The sequence below is a fragment of the Eurosta solidaginis genome, chromosome 1, assembly GCF_040869045.1.
Source record: "Eurosta solidaginis isolate ZX-2024a chromosome 1, ASM4086904v1, whole genome shotgun sequence".
Classification (NCBI taxonomy): Eukaryota; Metazoa; Arthropoda; class Insecta; order Diptera; family Tephritidae; genus Eurosta; species Eurosta solidaginis.
Window position 1 is genome coordinate 51,576,788 of NC_090319.1, and position 20,219 is coordinate 51,597,006.

Sequence of the window (20,219 nt, forward strand, 5' to 3'; positions counted from 1 at the left end):
TCGCTAGATAGCGTCTTAATCGAAACTGCTTGACAGCTCAAATCAAACTGAATTCCAGCGCCTCTACACTTTTTGCCTTTTATACTCGTTGATTTCAACGTTCGCATCTTCTAGGCGCTTCCAAAATCTACTAGTCCATCAGCTCTCAAACTTCTCAGCTGTAACTACAATTGCACGATTTTAGCTTCTCTCATTGCATACTTTCAGGAGTATCTCAGATGTATGCATGTGTTTGTGCATTGATTCTCCGCTGCTCGTATACGTACATGGTATATATGTGTAGACGCAATTATTGTTTCGTTTATGTAGATACATAATGATTGATCTATGGATGTGAATTCACGTCACTGCTTAGCGTCGGCTTAGAGATGGCAGCACTCCTTAGTCTTGCTAATATTCGTAACAATATGTATCCACCATAACACCAACCAATATTCCAATTGCAATGTGGAACCAACGCTTCTAACATCCTCACCTCTTTGGTTCAAACATGATGAAACTGCAAGTTTCTTCAGAATTCCGTAAGCAGAGATTGATGACAATTAGTGACTTGACCCAACTATTGGATAGGGACAGACACTGCAATAAAACAACAACATGAAGTTGAAATCAAACAAGTAAGGAAAAGCTCTGTCTTCGTAACAAAAAAAAAAAAAGTTGTTCAACAGAGAGAGCAACGTTAAGTGCTACATAAATAATTTAGACGCACAATCACCCTTCTGTTGCACTGTGCAGAGTCATAAATGTCTTCGCTTTACTTATACCTTCCACGCTCACTTAAGTAGTGCTTTATATGTGTAAGTGCGTACATATTTTCTACATTTTACAGGTGTAAAGTTATTTTGCATCAAATATGTTTTTACGCTTAGTTTAATATCATACATACATACATATAAGAGCACGTATACATACATATATTTAAAGTCGTTAGGGAACACATAGCTACAGCACTCAAACCGAGCCACGCCAACTTTACTAAACGCTATCGAATTCTGATATTTATTTAAAATGGTTTCTATAACTTTTCCCTTCCGTTTACAGTTCCGCCCTTTGCTGTTTTGCGCTTTGATTACTTGGCTGCCATTTTAATGGATTTAACTTCTCAAAATTTGCGCGTGGGTTGATTTCTGCGCTTTTTTTTAGCTTTTTGTGTTTGTTTGCCACTCAATTTGTTTTACTCTCAAAGTATGCACGTATGTACATATTTACTTGTAGATACACATACACACATACATTTTACTTCTATGAAATTTAAATTTCGTTACTTTTATTCTTATCTGATTTATACCTTTCGTATTCTGTTATACTTCTGCACTTCTCCGTTATTTGTTGATAAAACCCAATTTCAAGTTTTCGAAAAGTTTTTGAAAGCGCTGATAATTTATCGCGATTATCAACACAAAGCTGAGTATGCAAATATTTTATAATTTATGTATAAACATTATTTGCAGAAACTTTTGGTTACGCTAATTCCCTGGCTATTGGAACTCTAAGGCTTTTACATTTTTACATTGAATATTGTTGTAAATATACATACATTCAAAGGCACTTATGTGCGCATGTTCATTAGACCGGAGCAGAAAATTGTATTTTTTTATCTCGCATTTCAAACAGTCCCAATTGCTTTTTGGTTATATATCGCTACACTACGATATCTGGAAGTTGGCCATAAAATATTATATTCGGAGTAATGCGGTTCTCCAGCTTTTGAATTTGGTAATTAGGTGTTAATTTTGAAATAAGGCAGTACCTTCCGTAGAAGATTGGTAATATGGTACTCACTACGAGAGTAATACACTCTCTTCAGCTCCCGAAACTGGCAAAAATGTATTATCTTCGGAGTAATGCGATCTTTCTAGCTCCCGATGCTGTAAAACTTACAACTATCTCCATGGTTGTTGTTGTTGTTGTTGTAGCGATAAGGTTACTCCCCGAAGGCTTTGGGGAGTGTTATCGATGTGATGGTCCTTTGTCGGATACAGATCCGGTACGCTCCGGTACCACAGCACCATTAAGGTGCTAGTCCAACCATCTCGGGAATGATTTATGTGGCCATATTAAACCTCCCTCCCCAACCCCAAGTTCATTGAGGAGCTTGGGGTCGCCAGAGCCTCGTCTGTTAGTGAAACAGGATTCGCCGCGGATAGGTGAGGTTGACAATTGGGTTTGGAGAAGCTATATATTGCGCTGGCAACCTGAAGTGTTACGCTACATAACCCTTGAATCTAGTATTTTAGTCGCTTCTTACGACAGGCATACCTACCGCGGGTATATTCTGTCCCCCTAACCGGCTGGGATTCTAATGAAATCTCCATGGTCTTTCCAGTTTTTTCGACGCGAATAACTTGGCAACATTACCGACCCAGTTCACGATGACGTTTTTACAACGCGAGAAAGAAAATGTGGGAAATATTAGTAGTCCACGTCGTTGGTATTGCGCTACTGCCGGTCTCATACCCAGAAATAATGGAAGTGAGGTGCGGCTGAACAAATTTTAATAGTACAAAATTAATTTATTTGAATAAGAAACTGAGTTCTCCTCCTTATTTTCATCATGGCTTACGTTTCAAAAAAATAAAAATAAATCACCAACACGGACCACAAATCAATTCGTAAACTGGATAAACGAATGGTAGCTGATTAATGACTCACACAATCATACTTCTTTCGCTATAGCGCTGAGTTATTATTAGCAAAAATAGCTTAGTGCCCGAAATTAATACTTTTCAAGATTTAGCATTTCCATTTGTATGATTATGATTAATCAAATTTTCAAGCAAAATAAGTTTAAACATAATTTTATCAAATTTATATGCAGCTTAGTGAACTATGTAATGAAAATAAATTTACCGAAACAGTTTAATGTAGGTACATATGTACAGTCAAAAGATTGTATACAGGCATTTTTTGAGTTTTGAGCAAATTTAACTCCAACTAAATTAACTTCACTATTTCTTGAAAATATATAGCCGTGTTTTTCTTTCATGTATATACATCTAAATTTTCGGGAAAATAAACGCTTATCATCGATACCAAATCGATAACACGCAGATATAAAATTTCTAACACTTCAATAACAAACTGATTATTTCTCGATTACAAATCGACAAAAGTTTGGTAGGAAATCGTTAATTTTTCGAAAACATATCGATATATTTTCGAAAGCAAATCGATAACTTTTAGCTAATATATAAATAGCTTGTCTATAAAAAACGATAAAATAATAAGAAAAAAATTTGTCGATCAAACTACTAGAAAAAAATATCCAATGATCAGAAAGTCTTTTTAGGGGGTAAAAACTTGATCTAAAACCTGCATCCTCAGAAAAATTTCTAAAAATCTTGTCATGTGTCGAACTCAGCTTTTGTCGTAATACAAAATTTTAGGGAGAACGGGGCTTAAGTACACAAAGGGTGATAGAAAAGAAATAAATATGCAGGACTTCAATCATTTTTTGTAATAAAAAACAAAAAAAAAGACAACAGTCGTGTCAACCAATCATTGAGCAAATAAACTGAAATCAAATGTACCACCTATGATTATACCCATGTAAAAAAACACAGCTTATATTTCAATTCATAACCAAAAGATGCCAGTCAAAGTTACTTACTCAAATTTCGTGAAAGCTCGACAAACTGACATGAAGGTTATAGGAATGAGTTTACAGTTTTATAGCTGATTTGATTCTGGCATAAAAGGGTATTATTTTTAATTTCTTAAGGAACAGCGTGAGTGCCAAAAACTCAGATGTACTTCTAAAAAAATTAGTGTTTTAAATACACTGGAGCTAACAGGGTTTGAAGTAAAACCAAACGAGAGGAAAATAGTTTTAGGCTATAAGAACAGAGCTTCGTTGGCTTCCTCTCGGCAGCAAATGATACCGACCAGTTTTGGTTCTATTGTTGATTTATTGACTCGTTGAGTTATCGGCTTTTTATCGCCGGGTTAAAGATATGTCAATGATTTTTTATTGCAGGTTTATCGGTATCTATTTCATAACAAACCGATGAGTCGTCGATACCAAATCGATAACACGCAGATATCAAATTTCTAACACTTCGATAACAAACTGATAATTTCTCGATTACTAATCGACAACATTTTAGTAGGACATCGTTAATTTTTTGGAAACATATCGATATATCGAAATCAAATCGATAACTTTTAGCTAATATATAAATAGCTTTTCAATAAAAAACGATAAAATCATAAGAAAAAAATGTATACATAATAAATCGACGTTTTCGTAACAAATCGATAATTTTTCGATAGCGAGTCGATAACTTTTAAGTAATAGCTGAATGGTTATCAATGAAAGTCGATCAAACTACTAGAAAAAAATATCCAATGATCAAAAAGTCTTTTAGGGGTTAAAACTTGATCAGAACCTGCATCCTCAGAAAAATATCTAGAAATCTTGAAGAAAAGTCTAAAATATTCACTAAAAATGTTGAACTTTTCCGAATTCATATTAAAGTTCTAAATTTCCAATTAGGTTGGTTTGAATACATATTGACAAATTTTTTCATGAAAAGTTATTAGGTTAATTTAGCCGTAGCGAAACTTGCTTAAAATTTCACAAAATGCCTGTACGCCAACTTTTGGGAAGGACTGTATGTACATAGGTGCTTTACATTACTTGGTGGGTTCTCTTTAAGCTACATATTAGGAAAGCATGTTGCTCATTAATAAAAAAACTTTTGAATAAAATTATTTTTTAACATAACTTTTACCGCATGTCATGCGTCGAAGTCAGCTTTAGTCGTAATACAAAATTTTAAGAGAACGGGGCTTAAGTACAAAAAATAAATATGCAGGACTTCGATAATTTTTTGTAATGTAAATCAAAAAAAAAAAAACAGTCATTGAGCAAATAAACTGAAATCAAATGTACCACTTATGCTGGTACGTCAAAGCTGCGGCAGAGCAGACGCGCATGTCTCAGGGCGACGTAACAGACAAAAGATATAACGTCTGTAATTTTTTGAAAATCTGCTATCTGAGAGCAGAGATGCCTAGAAGACGGTCGTTGCACTGCGTGGTGTATGCGGATGTGGTATCGTGCAGTAAAGAGGAAAGAAAGATGAGAAATGAGATGAAAGAATTATGAAGCTAAGAGGTGAGAGTGAGAAGAGATAGTAATTATGTCAGAGTACTTACTTACTCATGATTCAATCACAAGAGGTTTGCTCGACAGACACATTTTTTGACAATTGTGGCCATTTTGCTCCCAAATAGAATTGACATCCGTTAACTGTGCTGTTTCTTTGCGAATTTTCGAAAAATATTAGTATAAGAAATAGGAAGCAATCAGTTTACAAATACCGGATACGTACTAAACTGCATAATTCCTTAGAACATTTCTTCTACTTTATAGTGAATTTATTAACTATGCCTCGATCCATTAGTATGGCTGAACATTGATAATAGGTAATTTTATGAAAAGAGAGGACACCAAGAAATCGTGCACTTACGTAAACCTATGAATATACGAAACCTAAACCAATTCGATTCATGTACAAATGTCATTAGTAAATAATGGAGATGTCATAACGAAATGTACTCATTGATCATGTTAACTTATTCAGGTAAAAGTCTAGAACAGTAGTCTACTGCTAATACGCGTCCAAAGATATCGAGAGATGTGACCTCGACAACAATAATCAGAAGGCGGAAAAGAAAAATTGTATCTCTGTCCGGAGATATTTGCAGTAGAAGTTGGCAATTTTCATGCGATTTTTGTAATGTTTTTGTGCACTGAAAAAGATATTGTGTACAAAGGGATTTTGCACGCATTTATTTTTGATCCAACCTCATTGGTGGACCGCCCAGGGTTATTTTTTATAAGCTCGGCTGAAAGCCGCCAACGCAACCCGGGCCATTTTTCGGTTTTTCGTCAATATCTTTTGAACGAGATAAAATTTTTATTTCCGCCTTCGAATTATTGTTATCGAGGTCAATACGCGTCTTTTGACACTTCACTCGATATTTTTGGGTGCGTATTAAAAGTCGAACTTCTGTTCTATTAATTCCGTATGTTCGGAAGGTTCGTCTCCATTTAAGAATTTTGGGAATCGGTTTATATTTGGAATATTTTGTATATACTTATTTGATATATTCGGATCTCGTGAGGTAGTATCAAATGAACGTATTCCGAATATTCTAAATTAACGGTTTATCCGGAACGGTTTCATAAATACTTAACGGAAAAGGGCTGTCCGAAATTTCAAAATAAAAAGGTGAATACTCCCTGTGTAGCAGGACCGCACAAAAGCTTAGCTCTTCTGTCAAAGTGGAGGTAGGAATATAAAGTTCTAAGACAATAAGCCATTTTCTTTTATTTTTATTTTTGTCAGTTCACTGCGGCTGCTGTGTAGCGTAACACCCTATGTCGGCTCCCTGTTCAAAATCGTGCTTTCTCAAAATATTTTTCAAAAATTTCCCAATTCAGGATTTGCACAAAACCGCCCTATATTAGAGTTAGACTGAAGAACGCTTCATCTCAGAATACTTTTCATTAACTCCCTCTTATGACAAAATGCATTGAACTTATGCTCATATAGGGAGTTTTTGAAACAAATTTTGAGATAGTGCATTTTTAATTAAAATTCTAACATACGACATTATTCAAACTATTTCTGAAAGAATGACCAAACCAACATAACTTTATCAATTCACGAAATATTTGGTAGAAAATTAATCATTTCCTTAAAAACTAATATACTACCAAAGATACTTTTCTACTACAATTTTCACTGAAGGGGATTGAATTATTCCCCGTTTTCCTTGCTTCTTAAAAGCAACCCGTCCAGATTTTTCAATTTGGGAGTGTCAAAGATCTGTCATCATTGGAGAACAAACCTCTAGTAATTTAATCATGTTACTTACTTACTTCCTAATTACTTAATAGGCGCTTAATCGTTTAAACAAGTTGCACCAGTCGCTCATTCGATGGTTTAACTTGCGCCAATTGGTAAAACAAAGGGAATATAAATTGTTTTCCACCTGGTTCTACCAGCAAAGTGGGGGCTGCCGTCTTCCTCGGCTTCCATAGGCGGGTTCCAATAAAAATACTTTCGCGGAGATGATGACTTTCATAGGCATAAGATGGCCTTGCCAACGGAGCCGTTTCTCATACAGCTCATGAATTAATCTTCTTCGGTTGTCGCCATCGCCAACGCGTTGAGGTTCGCAAATCATTCAAAGAACTTTTCTCTTTGCACGATTACAACAGGCACTTCGTTTTGTCCCCATTCACCACCAAATCTATCCTTTCCGCTTTTTTCCAGTTTAAAGAACTTACAGCGGGATTGTTAAGGCCGACGATATCGCTGTCAGAATACTTGGCCTGAAAATCTGGTGGATAAGGATAGGTTGTTAAGAGAAGTGAGAGTTCAAGAAACAATAATGCTCTTCTCCAAATTTGAGCGATTGAGAACTGTAGTCTAAATCAATCTTTTTTACACCGTGTTATCTGATACATTCTCTCGTGCGAAATTGGAAACTCAAACATTATGAAACGATTGAACTTGATTTATAAGCATCCTTGATCCGTTATAAAGGCTTAGAAACGCTTCATGTCTTTTTTGATTTCCGTGCAAAATTTGTACAATTAAGGAAGCCATCACAATGGGCAAAGCTTTTTCGTTCTTTGATCGAGATAGCATCGCCCTTCAAATTCAATAGGTTATTAGGTCTTATTGTTGTTTTTATAATACAACAAGTAAGGAAGGCTAAGTTCGGGTGTAACCGAACATTACATACTCAGTTGAGAGCTATGGAGACAAAATAAGGAATATCCCCATGTAGGAAAATGAACCTAGGGTAACCCTGGAATGTGGTAATATGACATGTGTATCAAATGGAAGGTATTAAAGAGTATTTTAAGAGAGAGTAGGCCATAGTTCTATGGATGGAAGCCATTTAGGGATATCGCCATAATGGTGGACCAGGGCTGACTCTAGAATTTGTTTGTACGATATGGGTATCAAATGAAAGGTGGTAATGACTATTTTAGAGGGAGTGGGCCTTAGGTCTATCGGTGGACGCCTTTTCGAGATATCGCCATTATGGTGGACAAGGGGTGACTCTAGAATGTGTTTGTACGATATGGGTATCAAATGAAAGGTGATAATGAGTATTTTAAAAGGGAATGGGCTTTAGTTTTATAGGTGATCGCCTTTTCGAGAAATCGCCATAAAGGTGGACCAGGGGTGACTCTAGAATATGTTTGTACGATATGGGTATCAAATGAAAGCTGTTAATGAGCATTTTGAAAAGGAGTGATCCTTAGTTCCATAGGTGGACGCCGTTTCGAGATATCGCCATAAAGGTGGACCAGGGGTGTCTCTAGAATGTGTTTTTACGATATAGGTATAAAATGAAAGGTGCTACTGAGCATTTTAAGAGGGAGTGAGCATTAGGTCTATAGGTGGACGCCTTTTCGAGATATCGCCATTAGGGTGGGCCAGGGGTGACTCTAGAATGTTTGTACGATATGGGTATCAAACGAAAGGTGTTACTGAGCATTTTAAGAGGGAGTGGGCATTAGGTCTATAGGTGGACGCCTTTTCGAGATATCGCCATTAGGGTGGGCCAGGGGTGACTATAGATTGTGTTTGTACGATATGGATATCAAATTAAAGGTATTAATGAGGGTTTTAAAAGCGAGTGGCCCTTAGATGTATATGTGAAGGCGTTCTCGCGATATCGACCAAAATGTGGACCAGGTGATCCAGAAAATCATCTGTCGCGTACTGCTAATTTATTTATATATGCAATAACACAACAGTATTCCTGCCAAGATTCCAAGGGCTGTTGATTTCGCCTTGTAGAACTTTTTCATTTTCTTCTACTTAATATGGTAGGTGTCACACCCATTTTACAAAGTTTTTTCCAAAGTTATATTTTGCGTCAATAAACCAATCCAATTACCATGTTTCATCCCTTTTTTCGTATTTGGTATAGAATTATGGCATTTTTTTCATTTTTCGAAATTTTCGATATCGATAAAGTGGGCGTGGTTATGGTGGGATTTCGGCCATTTTTTATACCAAGATAAAGTGAATTCAGATAAGTACGTGGGCTAAGATATATCGGTTTTCGCTCAAGTTATTGTGTTATAGGCCGAGCGGAAGGACAGACGGTATACTGTGTATAAAAACTGGGCGTGGCTTCCACCGATTTCGCTCATTTTCACAAAGAACAGTTACCGTCATAAAATCTATGCCTCTACCAAATTTGAGAAGGATTGGTAAATTTTTGTTCGACTTATGGCATTAAAAGTGTTCTAGAACAACTAAATGAAAATGGGCGGAGCCACGCCCATTTTGAAATTTTCTTTTATTTTTGTATTTTGTTGCATCATATCATTACTGGAGTTGAATTTTGACTTAATTTACTTATATACAGTAAAGATATTAAATTTGTAAAAAGTGGGCGTGGTCTTCATCCAATTTTGCTAATTTTTGTTTAGCACATATACAGTAATAGTAGTAACGTTCCTGCCAAATTTCATCATGATATCTTCAACGACTCCCAAATTACAGCTTGCAAACCTTTTAAATTACCTTCTTGTAAAAGTGGGCGGTGCCACGCCCATTGTCCAAAATCTTACTAATTTTCTATTCTACGTCATAACTTCAATCCATCTACCAAGTTTCATCGCTTTAACCGCCTTTGGCAATGAATTATCGCATTTTTTCGGTTTTTCGAAATTTTCGATATCGAAAAAGTGGGCGTGGTTATAGTCCGATATCGTTCATTTTAAATAGCGATCTGAAATGAGTGCCCAGGAATCCACATACCAAATTTCATCAATATACCTCAAAATTTACTCAAGTTATCGTGTTAAAGGGCAGACGGATGGACGGACGGACGGACGGACATGGCTCAATCAAATTTTTTTTCGATACTGATGATTTTGATATATGGAAATCTATATCTATCTCGATTCCTTTATACCTGTACAATCAACCGTTATCCACTCAAAGTTAATACACTCTGTGAGCTCTGCTCAACTGAATATAAAAAGAACTTGCAGAGGATGAAGAAGACCCTCCCCAAAGTTATATGAACTTTGGTAACATAACGGTTGATCGTAACGGCATTAGCGAATCGAGATAAATATAGACTTCCATATGTCCAAATACCCAGGATGAAAAATTTAATTAGCCATGTCCGTCCTTCCGTCCGTCCGTCCGTCTGTCTGTGCACACGTTAACTTGAGGCAATTCTAAAATATCTTAATGAAATTTCGCATATGGGTTCCTTGGCTCTCATCTTCAATCTGAAGACATCAAACTTCTCTTAAAGAAACCAAGCTAGACATCTGAAGGATGTCATAAAATAAGAATTAGTTATGGCATTATAGCTTCTAAGTAAGCCGGGCCAAGGTAGTCTTTCATTTAAATAAATGAATGGAAGCAACTTAACCTACAAACAAACAAACAAACAAAGCCATCACATCATCGACAAAGTGCCGACCCTTGTGAGGATAAAAATAAAAATATAATACAGAATTTAGGCGTATGTGGGAACAATATACGTAGTAGAGTTGATATGAGCGCAATCAGACAGCGAATAAATTAATGGAAATTAACGAAGGCAGAATATATAATATATTGTCCCGGATATTAGCATCACTAAGTTATCCCATCACTAAGGCGATGCTAAGGCCATGTCAAGCGGTATTTACGTTAATAATCAAATCAAGTACACACATATATAAGGCAGCCCAGAGAGATGTCACACACAGATGCATTTACTTATACGCCTATGTGCGCGCGAGAGACTGTAAACTACAAACATTCACATCAATAATTCAATCTTTATGTATCTACATAAACGAATAAATAATTGCGTCTACACATATGTACCATGTACGAATACGAGCAGCGGAGAGTCAATGCGCAAACACATGCATATATCTGAGAAGTTTGAGAGCTACTGGACTAGTAGATTCTGGAAGCGCCTAAAAGATGTATAAAATTGTGCAATTTTAGTTATAGCTGAGAAGTTTGAGAGCTCATGGACAATGCTAGTACATTCTGGAAAAATGCGAACGAGGAAACCAAAGGGTATAAAAGGCAACAGATGTAGAAGCGCTGCAATTCAGTTTGAGTTGAGCACTCAATCAGTTATTGATTGAGCACGCGATCTGGCGGCCAATAGTAGAGTTTAATTTGAGTTATCAATCAGTTTGGTTATTAAGCCAGCGAGTAGCAAAGTATAAGTGTTATTGTGAAGTACTTTAATAAAGGCCATTTTTCCATTATTCAATATTGGAGTTATTTATTCAACAGTTTAGTGATTCGAACTTAGCAGAGGATTGTAAATAAGAGGATTTGCAAGTAAATTCGTTACAATATGTTAATTGTCTAAAGAAGAAGATTAATCGACAAAGGAAAGAAAAGAAAAGAAAATCATTTTGATATATAGAAGTCTATATCTATTTCAATTAGTATATGCAGTTACGGGGTACCGTTATGCGAACAAAATTAGTACAAAATGAGTACAAAAAGAAAGGAAAAGAAAGAAAGAAAAGACTTGAAAGCAAGGGTAAAAATATTTAGTCAAACCTGAAGCCGAAATCGAAGACGGGCATCGTGTAATCAATTTGTTGTAGAGGTGGTAACCGTTTGTAATATACGAGTTATTGTTTGTAATCTAAAATGTATATATTTGTTATCAAAACATTATCGATAATTTAACGAAGGGTTGTCAAAAATTTATCGATTTGCTTTCCAAAAAATACCGATGTTTTTCTAATGTGCGTCTGCGAAGAGGATACATCTTAAATAAAATTTGAGGAGCCAAACGCAGTTAATTCCTAAGCAGGCGGATCAGTGGCCGAAGGGCAGGAAAAGGGCTGCCCCCATTTTTAGCACTTCCTTTTGAATATCAGTTAACCAACTTACCAATCATCTATTTCACTAATAGTTTTGACATAAGCCAGCCGTTCTAGAAACACCGACTCCACCAGCAGCATTGGCATCGTCTACAAACTTCACCAACGACTGAGTGGTATTATGCCCTATTTTACCCGACATATTTCAGTTCCTCGAAATTGAGTATGTGCGGGCTCAGAAATAATTATGTTCGTTTATTTTGTTGTTGAGGGAATAATATTATTGAAGATGGCATAATACCAAAACCGTTTTGTATCATGCTAAAATTTGACAAGGCATGAATAAATTTTGATTTCTATTCTACTCTGTATGAGCAAAGTGCTACCAAATCTTTCGTCAAAACAATACCTTGAAAGCCTTCGACATTTGAAATTAATAACGCAAGGATGTTTCATCGGTCTCACAGGCCGCGCTGTTATTTAGAAATGTTAAAAATATTACAATTTAATTCCTCTCTTTCATTCTGTTCTAGCTCTTCCACATTTGCAACAATTCGTTCTTTTCCCTTAATCAATTTTCCTTCATCTAAATGTGTTTGTATATTTTGATCGACTCGCTTTTACATACATAAAAAAAAAAAATAAATGTAAGGCGCGATAACCTCCGAAGAGATCTAAGGCCGAGCTCTCTTCCAATTTGCGTCGTGCTCCTCTTGATTTTTCCCTACAAATTGGCCGGACGGGACCTACATGTTTTATGCCGACTCCGAACGGCATCTGCAAGGCAGATGAGTTTTCACTGAGAGCTTTTCATGGCAGAAATACAATCGGAGCGCTTGCCAGACACTGCCGAGGGGCGACCCCGCTTAGAAAAATTTTCTTCTAATTGAAAAATCTTTACATACATACTTGCTAATTTTTCATCATTTCGCATTCCACACGTGTTGCATCCACTCGTGCAACAAACAAACAGCAATCAAATGTCTTCAATTTACCAATTTAGTTTTCAAAACGTAGTAGTCCATGGTGAGTTGCTGATGACAGCAGCGGTTGAAGCTGTATCGAATAATAACAATTGCAAAAACAATATTCTTAGTAACGTATGCAATAAGAAACAAGTAAAGATTTATTTACTTAGCTGGCGATAAACCACGTAAATGTTTTCGGCCCGCCAACAACTCCCCGCAGTCGCATGTCGATTCCATAATCGTAGGTCTTCTCCAGGATCTGGCGCATCGTGAGTATCTGATAGATAGAAGAAGAGCAAATGACTCCTCTTGTCTTCGCTTACTGAAAAATCTACTTTTCTTGTAGCATAGCAAAAAAACAACTTTACTTAAGATCTTTTTAATATGTGTAACTTCCACCATTGTAGATGAGTCAAACCACCGTCAGCACGTCAGCATATTTCAGGCGAATATGCTTTCTTCTCATATTGATGCCACTGTCAATAAGGCTAGAGGTGTTCTTTCATTCGTGAAATGGTGGTCCAAAGAATTTAGTGACCCTTATATAAATAAAGCTCTCTTCATCACTTTAGTTAGACCGGTACTAGAATACGGATCAATAGTCTGGAATCTACAATATCGAGTTCATGCAGATAGACTTGAATCAATACAACAGCAATTTCTACTTTTCTTACTTTTCTTAAGGAATTTTTGTTGGACTCTGCGTATAACCTTCCACCTTATACTAGTCGGTTGAAGCTTATCAATCTTCCAACTCTTGCAAGTCAGACAGAAATGCTAGGCATTATATTTATGGCTAAGCTCCTGAACGGATTGATTTCTAGTCCAATTCTTTTGAACGAAGTAAACTTTAACGTCCCATCACGGGTGTCCAAACATTACAAACCTCTTCTTTTGATGCAGCGTAGAACTAATTTCGAATTAAGTGAACCTTTTCGGTGTTTGTGCCATGATTTTAACACTCATTCCAATTCATTTGATATAACGGATTCACTTTTTACTATAAGGAAAACTGATCTATCCTATCTTAACTCGTAACAAAATATAAAAAAAATTTAATAAACCAAAAATGTTCACTTATTTAACAATGCAGTATGTACACTTCTAACTGTATGTATAATTTCTAACTGTTATGTATAGTACTGAAATGATGATTTTTATTCTGTAGTTGAGCAGTTTTAGATCTCGACGCTTAACAAACCTCCGCATATTAACAACTCGGCAAAAACAAATCCGTGCGTCATGCGGGTGTACCCCTCGCGCCGGTTGGGCCGGCTTTGGAGGGTATTAATCCCTTGGGTATTATTTGTGGCAGCTGCCATGGTGTGGTCGTAGCGTACTCAAGTCCCGGGCAAAGGCACAATCAAACATTTAGAAACATGTTTTTTCAATTAGAAAAAAGTTGTTTTAAACGGCGTTACCCCTCGGCAGTGATTTGTCAAACACTCCAAGTGTATTTCTCGCATGCCTTGCAGATGCCGTTTATAGTCAACGTAAGCACAAGTAGCTCCCGTCCTGCCAATTCGTAGGAAACAATAAAAAGGTGCACGACGCAAATTAGAAGCAAGGCACGGCCTTAAACCTCTTCGGAATTTATTTATTTAATTTTATGCTTTCAGAAAAACTTCTGTACGATTAACGCATTTTTTATTTTTATACCTTTCTGTATATTAATTTTGTCATGAATCTCAAAAGGAAAATACATATACCCTCCAATACCGAATTGATCAGGATGACGAGCTGAGTTGATTTAGACATGTCCGTCTTTCTGTTTGTATGCAAACTATTCCCTCAGTTTTTGAGATATATTTATAAAATTTGGTGATCGGATATATTTAGGTGCACGATTAGACATTTGTCGGAACTGCCCGGAACGGACCACTATAGCATTTATCCCCCATACATCCGCTATTTCAGAAAAAGGATTTTTGTCATATCTTCCTCAATTTATCAGAATGAAACGTCAAACTTCACCATATGCTTTCGTATATCGCACATATTTTTGTCTGGAAAAATGCATAAGGTCGGTCTTATATATAGTATATATCCCATACAACCAATTATTCAGATAAGAAACTTTTCGTAATTTCTGCCCCATTTTAACAGTTAGAACCTCAAATTTCACCAAATGCTGACGTATATAGCATAAATTTTTGGGTGAAAAAATCGTAGAGATCGGTCGTATATATATTATATACCCCATATAAACTGTAATATTTACCTACTTTTTGAAGTTTTAAATTTCATCATACGTTTACGTCATATATTGTTAAAATAAGTGATTCATTGTCATAGCTATTTCATGCAGACAACAAAAAACGTGAAAATTTGCATCCTCACACAAACTACCTACCAATTTTTATACCCAGCTGTACTTGTACACAGGGTATTATACATTTGATTGGATAACGGTTGGTTGTACAGGTATAAAGGAATCGAGATAGATACAGAAAAATCATCAGTATCGAAAAAAAATTGATTGAGCCATGTCCGTCCTTCCGTCCGTCTGTCCGTCTGTCCGTTAACACGATAACTTGAGTACATATTGAGATATATTCACCAAATTTGGTACACGAGCTTATCTGGATCCAGAATATATTGGTGTTGAAAATTAGCGAAATCGGATGATAACCACGCCCACTTTTAATATATATAACAATTTGGAAAACACAAAAGACCTGATTATTTAGTAAATAGTATACCTAGAATGCTGAAAGTTGACGCGTGGACTGACATTGAGACTGATGACAAATATTTAAAATTTTTTTAAATGGTCGTGGCACCGTCCACTTTTATAAAATCAATTTTACAAATATTATTAATCATAAATCAAAAATCTTTAAAACTATCATAACGAAATTCGGCAGAGAGGTTGCCTTTACTATAAGGAATGCTTTGAAGAAAAATTTACGAAATCGGTTAAGGACCACGCCCACTTTTATACAAAAGATTTATAAAAGGATCGCAGCCGAATAACATAAACTATATCTTTGCAAACAAGAGCTTAATATCAAAAAATGGACGAGATCGGTTAAAGACCACTCCCACGTTTATATAAAAGATTTTTAAAAGGGTCGTGGACGAAAATAATAAGCTATAGCTTAGCGAATAAACGCTTTGTATCAATAGAATTTTATTGGGGTGTGGCACCGCCCCTTTTTTGTCTAAGCAATTTTCAGTGTTGGTGCACATGTATGCCTCTTAACAGGAAATGTTTTTAGTAAAAATGGACTAAATTGCAATTGCCCTGGGCCCGGACGGTTTTTGGGGGCCCGCATTGGGGCAAGGCAAAGCAGAATTGACATTACTCTAACTAGGATTTCATAGATACATACATATTTTGTTGCTACACAAAATTATTTTAAAATTGAAAATCACTTAACTAAAATCGTAAGCATCCGGCGGGCACCATGATGTGATGGTAGCGTGTTCCGCCTACCACACCGTGTGCCCTGGGTTCACACCCCGGGAAAAGCAACATCAAAATTTTAGAAATATGGGTTTTCAATAAAAAGAAAATGTTTCTATGCGGGGTCGCCTCTCGGTAGTGTTTGGCAAGCGCTCCGGGTATATTTCTGCCATGAAAAGCTCTCAGTGAAAACTCATCTGCCTTGCAGATGCCTTTCGGGGTCGGCATAAAACATGTAGGTCCCGTCCGGCCAATTTGCAGGGAAAATCAAGAGGAGCACGACGCAAATTGGAAGAGAAGTGGTCGCCATTTCCTTCAAATCATACTCCATAATACTCTAAAAAACGGAGAAAAAGTAAAGCCTGATTGGCTCGTTTGGAGTGCAAAAAAAGAGGCGCTTTTTTGTTTTCCATGCCGGTTTTTCAGCACAATTTCCGAAAATGCCCGATCAGCTTTGACAAAATCTTCAGGTTATTCTAAAGAAAAAGGTTGGAAGAGGTTACACGACAAAATTACTGAACATGGAAATAGTCAAAATCATAAAACTTGATATATAGAGTGGCGCCAATATGAAAAGAGAATTCAAAGTGCAAGTTCAGTGGATTTTATCTTAGTGGAAAGCCTTAAAAATGAAGCAGCTCGCTGGAGAGAGATACTTCGCAGAATTTTTGATGTTGTTTTATTTCTTGGAGAAAAATAATTGGCATTTAGCGGAGATAATTCATTGATCGGAAATCCGAAAAATGGAAACTTTCTTGGTATTTTGGAACTGATCAGCAATTAAGACCCCCTATTGCATGAACATTTGGAGAAGGTGAGGGAATCTCAAACGAAAAAGAATCGTCTCCAAGCACATTATTTGTCTGATAGAATACAAAATGGGTTCATAGTAATTAGAAAGATAGAAGCTCGCTGGAGATGTATTACACAGTAATAGTGGATACATCCCCTGATTCGGCGCATATTGGGCAGACTGTTTTTATATTGCGTTATGTTTTATTAGACAGGGACTCCGGAAAATGGAAAATCCAAGAAAGCTTCTTAGAGTTTGTCGATTGTAACGCAAAAACAGGAGAAGCTATCGCTGAGCTGATTCGCAGCACTCTAAAAAAGCACAATATTCCACTGGATGACTGCCGTGGGCAAAGGTATGATAATGGGAGTAATAGGAGCGGTCATTACAAAGGAGCGCAGAGTCATATCCTGAGAGATAACTCCCTGGCAGAAGTCATCACATTTTTCGGTATTATGCAGAAATTGTATAATATCTTTAGCGCAAGCCCTCAGAGATGGGAAATTCTCAAGGAAAAAACTAATTGCTCCTTGCACAGCATGTCACAAACACGATGGTCTGCTCGTGTGGATAGTGTGAAACCTTTCGCGACTCACATTCCCCAAATTTTGAGAGCTATTGATAAAACAAGCTTTTGAATCTGAGTTCAGAAACAGTAATGGATTTGAAAGATATTGAAGCATATATGGGAAATTTGAGTTTATCATCTTAGCCTCCATTTGGCTCAAAGTGTTGACGGTAATCAACCATCGAAATCTGGTACCGCAACCTAGAAATGCTACACTGGACGTGGAAACAGAAAATATACGTAGCCTGATTGATGAGTTGAAGAAGTTCAGGGATCAATGGTCGATCATGCTTCAAGAATGTCAGGTTCTGGCAGAGAGTATAGGAAGTTGTGAATACCTTCGCAGAGAAAAGAAGTAAGATAAGAAAGCGCCAGTTCGAGGAATTACCTGGCGAATCACCTGGGTGTAATTCCGAAACTCAATTCAAACAGTAAGTTGTTTACGTTCGTTTGGACTGCTTTATTGGTAACATGACAAGACGTTTCGATGCCGTAAATGACATTGCGATTAAATTTAGTTTTCTGTGGAAGTATCAGGATCTGACGGAAGAAGAGCTCAGAGAAAAGCAGCGGTATTCTGCCCGATTTATGGTGTCAATAATTCTATGGATCTAATAAATGAAATCATTCATCTCAAAGCCATCCACTTTGCAAATTTGGGATGTGATTCGCTACCACCATTTTATCTTCTGAAAAAATTTCCTGATTTGAAGATGGAAGTATTATTTCCGAACATCTGCATAGCATTAAGAATATTTTGCACATTTCCAGTCAGTGTGGTTGAAGGGGAGCGTTCTTTTTGTCTATTGTCTCGCGTGAAAAATTTTTTATGTTCTACTATGAGCCAAAATTGCATGACAAGCCTTGGAAAATTGGCATTGGAGTTCAGCCTTGCTCGCAGCATTAGTTTTGAATCGGTAATTTCCTTGGCTGATTCAAGCTCTTAAAATGTACATATTTAGAAAAAGTTAATGTGAGCAAATCAAACAATGAAATCTAAAATTTCATTTATGTGCATAAGTGCTCCAGTAAATCTTATTTTATATGAAATAAAACTTACAACGTGAATTGAAAAATTTATGTATGTTGTTATTTTTTTTACTGGATTGAGTTTATTTTTTGGGGGGGCCGTAAACGCGAACTGTCCCAGGGGCCCGGCTCGGTTCTCTGCGGCCCTGGCTTCTGTATCTTTTTTTCTTCTTTTAGAAGCAAATTAGTTCAGAATAGAACCAAATGTATATGGGGTATTCCATCCCATTTTGACCAATTTTGAACCCGACCCCTTTAGAATTGGCTGAAAGTTTTTCTTCTTTTTCCAGCTTACGAAAGACGTTTTTTAGAATTTTTTCAAATTTTTTCATCCAACTCAAAAAAAGTTATGAATTTATAAAAAAAAACACCGTTTTTGTTTTCAAAATGCTATAACTTTTTCAAACATTGACCGTTTGGGATCTTTTTTTTTTTTAATTTGTTTTTAAATTTACTTTTCGGAAAAAATACAAAAAAATTTTTAAAGTTATTTTTTTTTTTAATTTTTCAATTTTTCGAGATTTTTCGAATTTAGCAATTTTTTTTTTTTACTCATAAAAAACTTCCATCAATTCTGCAATCATCCCCACTAATCCCGGAGTGGGCCGATTTTTTTTATATTTTTATTTTATTTAATTGAAAAAAAAAATTTTCAAAAATAAAAAAATTTTCAAAAATAAAAAATTTTTCAAGGTTCGAATCGAGGAGCTCAAGGCCAGAACAATAATTTTTTTCTAATGATAATTATGAAACAAATAACAATAATTATCATTAGAAAAAAATTATTGTTCTGGCCTTGAGCTCGATTCGAACCTTGAATGATTTATCAATAGGCCGATAAAAACAAAAATAAAAAATTTTTTTTTATCAATTTTGTTTATATAACAAAAAAATGTAAGAAAATGATTTTTAAGTATTCTTTTCTTTGTATATTGTGGTAATCTACGATTAAAATGAGTCGCCTAATGCAGTTGCTGGACAGCGAAAGCGAGTCATTTTAATCGTAGATTACCATAATATATAAAGAAAAGAATACTTAAAAATCATTTTTTTACATTTTTTTGTATTATAATAAAAATTTTTTTTTTCATTAAATAAAAAAAAAAAATATAAAAAAAATCGGCCCAATACGGGATTAGTGGGGATGATTGCAGAATTGATTGAAGTCATTTTTTTTACATTTTTTTGTTATATAAATAAAATTGATAAAAAAAAATTTTTATTTTTGAAAATTTTTTTTTTCATTAAATAAAAAAAAAATATAAAAAAAATCGGCCCAATCCGGGATTAGTGGGGATGATTGCAGAATTGATTGAAGTTTTTTATGAGAAAAAAAAATGGCGAAATTCGAAAAATCTCGAAAAAATGAAAAATTAAAAAAAATATTTTAAAAATTTGTTTGTATTTTTTCCGAAAAGTACATTTAAAAACAAATTTAAAAAAATAATAAAGATCCCAAATGGTCAATTTTTGAAAAAGTTATAGCATTTTGAAAACAAAAACGCTGCTTTTTTACAAACTCATAACTTTTTTTGTGTTGGATGAAAAAATTTGAAAAAATTTTAAAAAACGTCTTTCGTAAGCTAGAAAAAGAAGAAAAACTT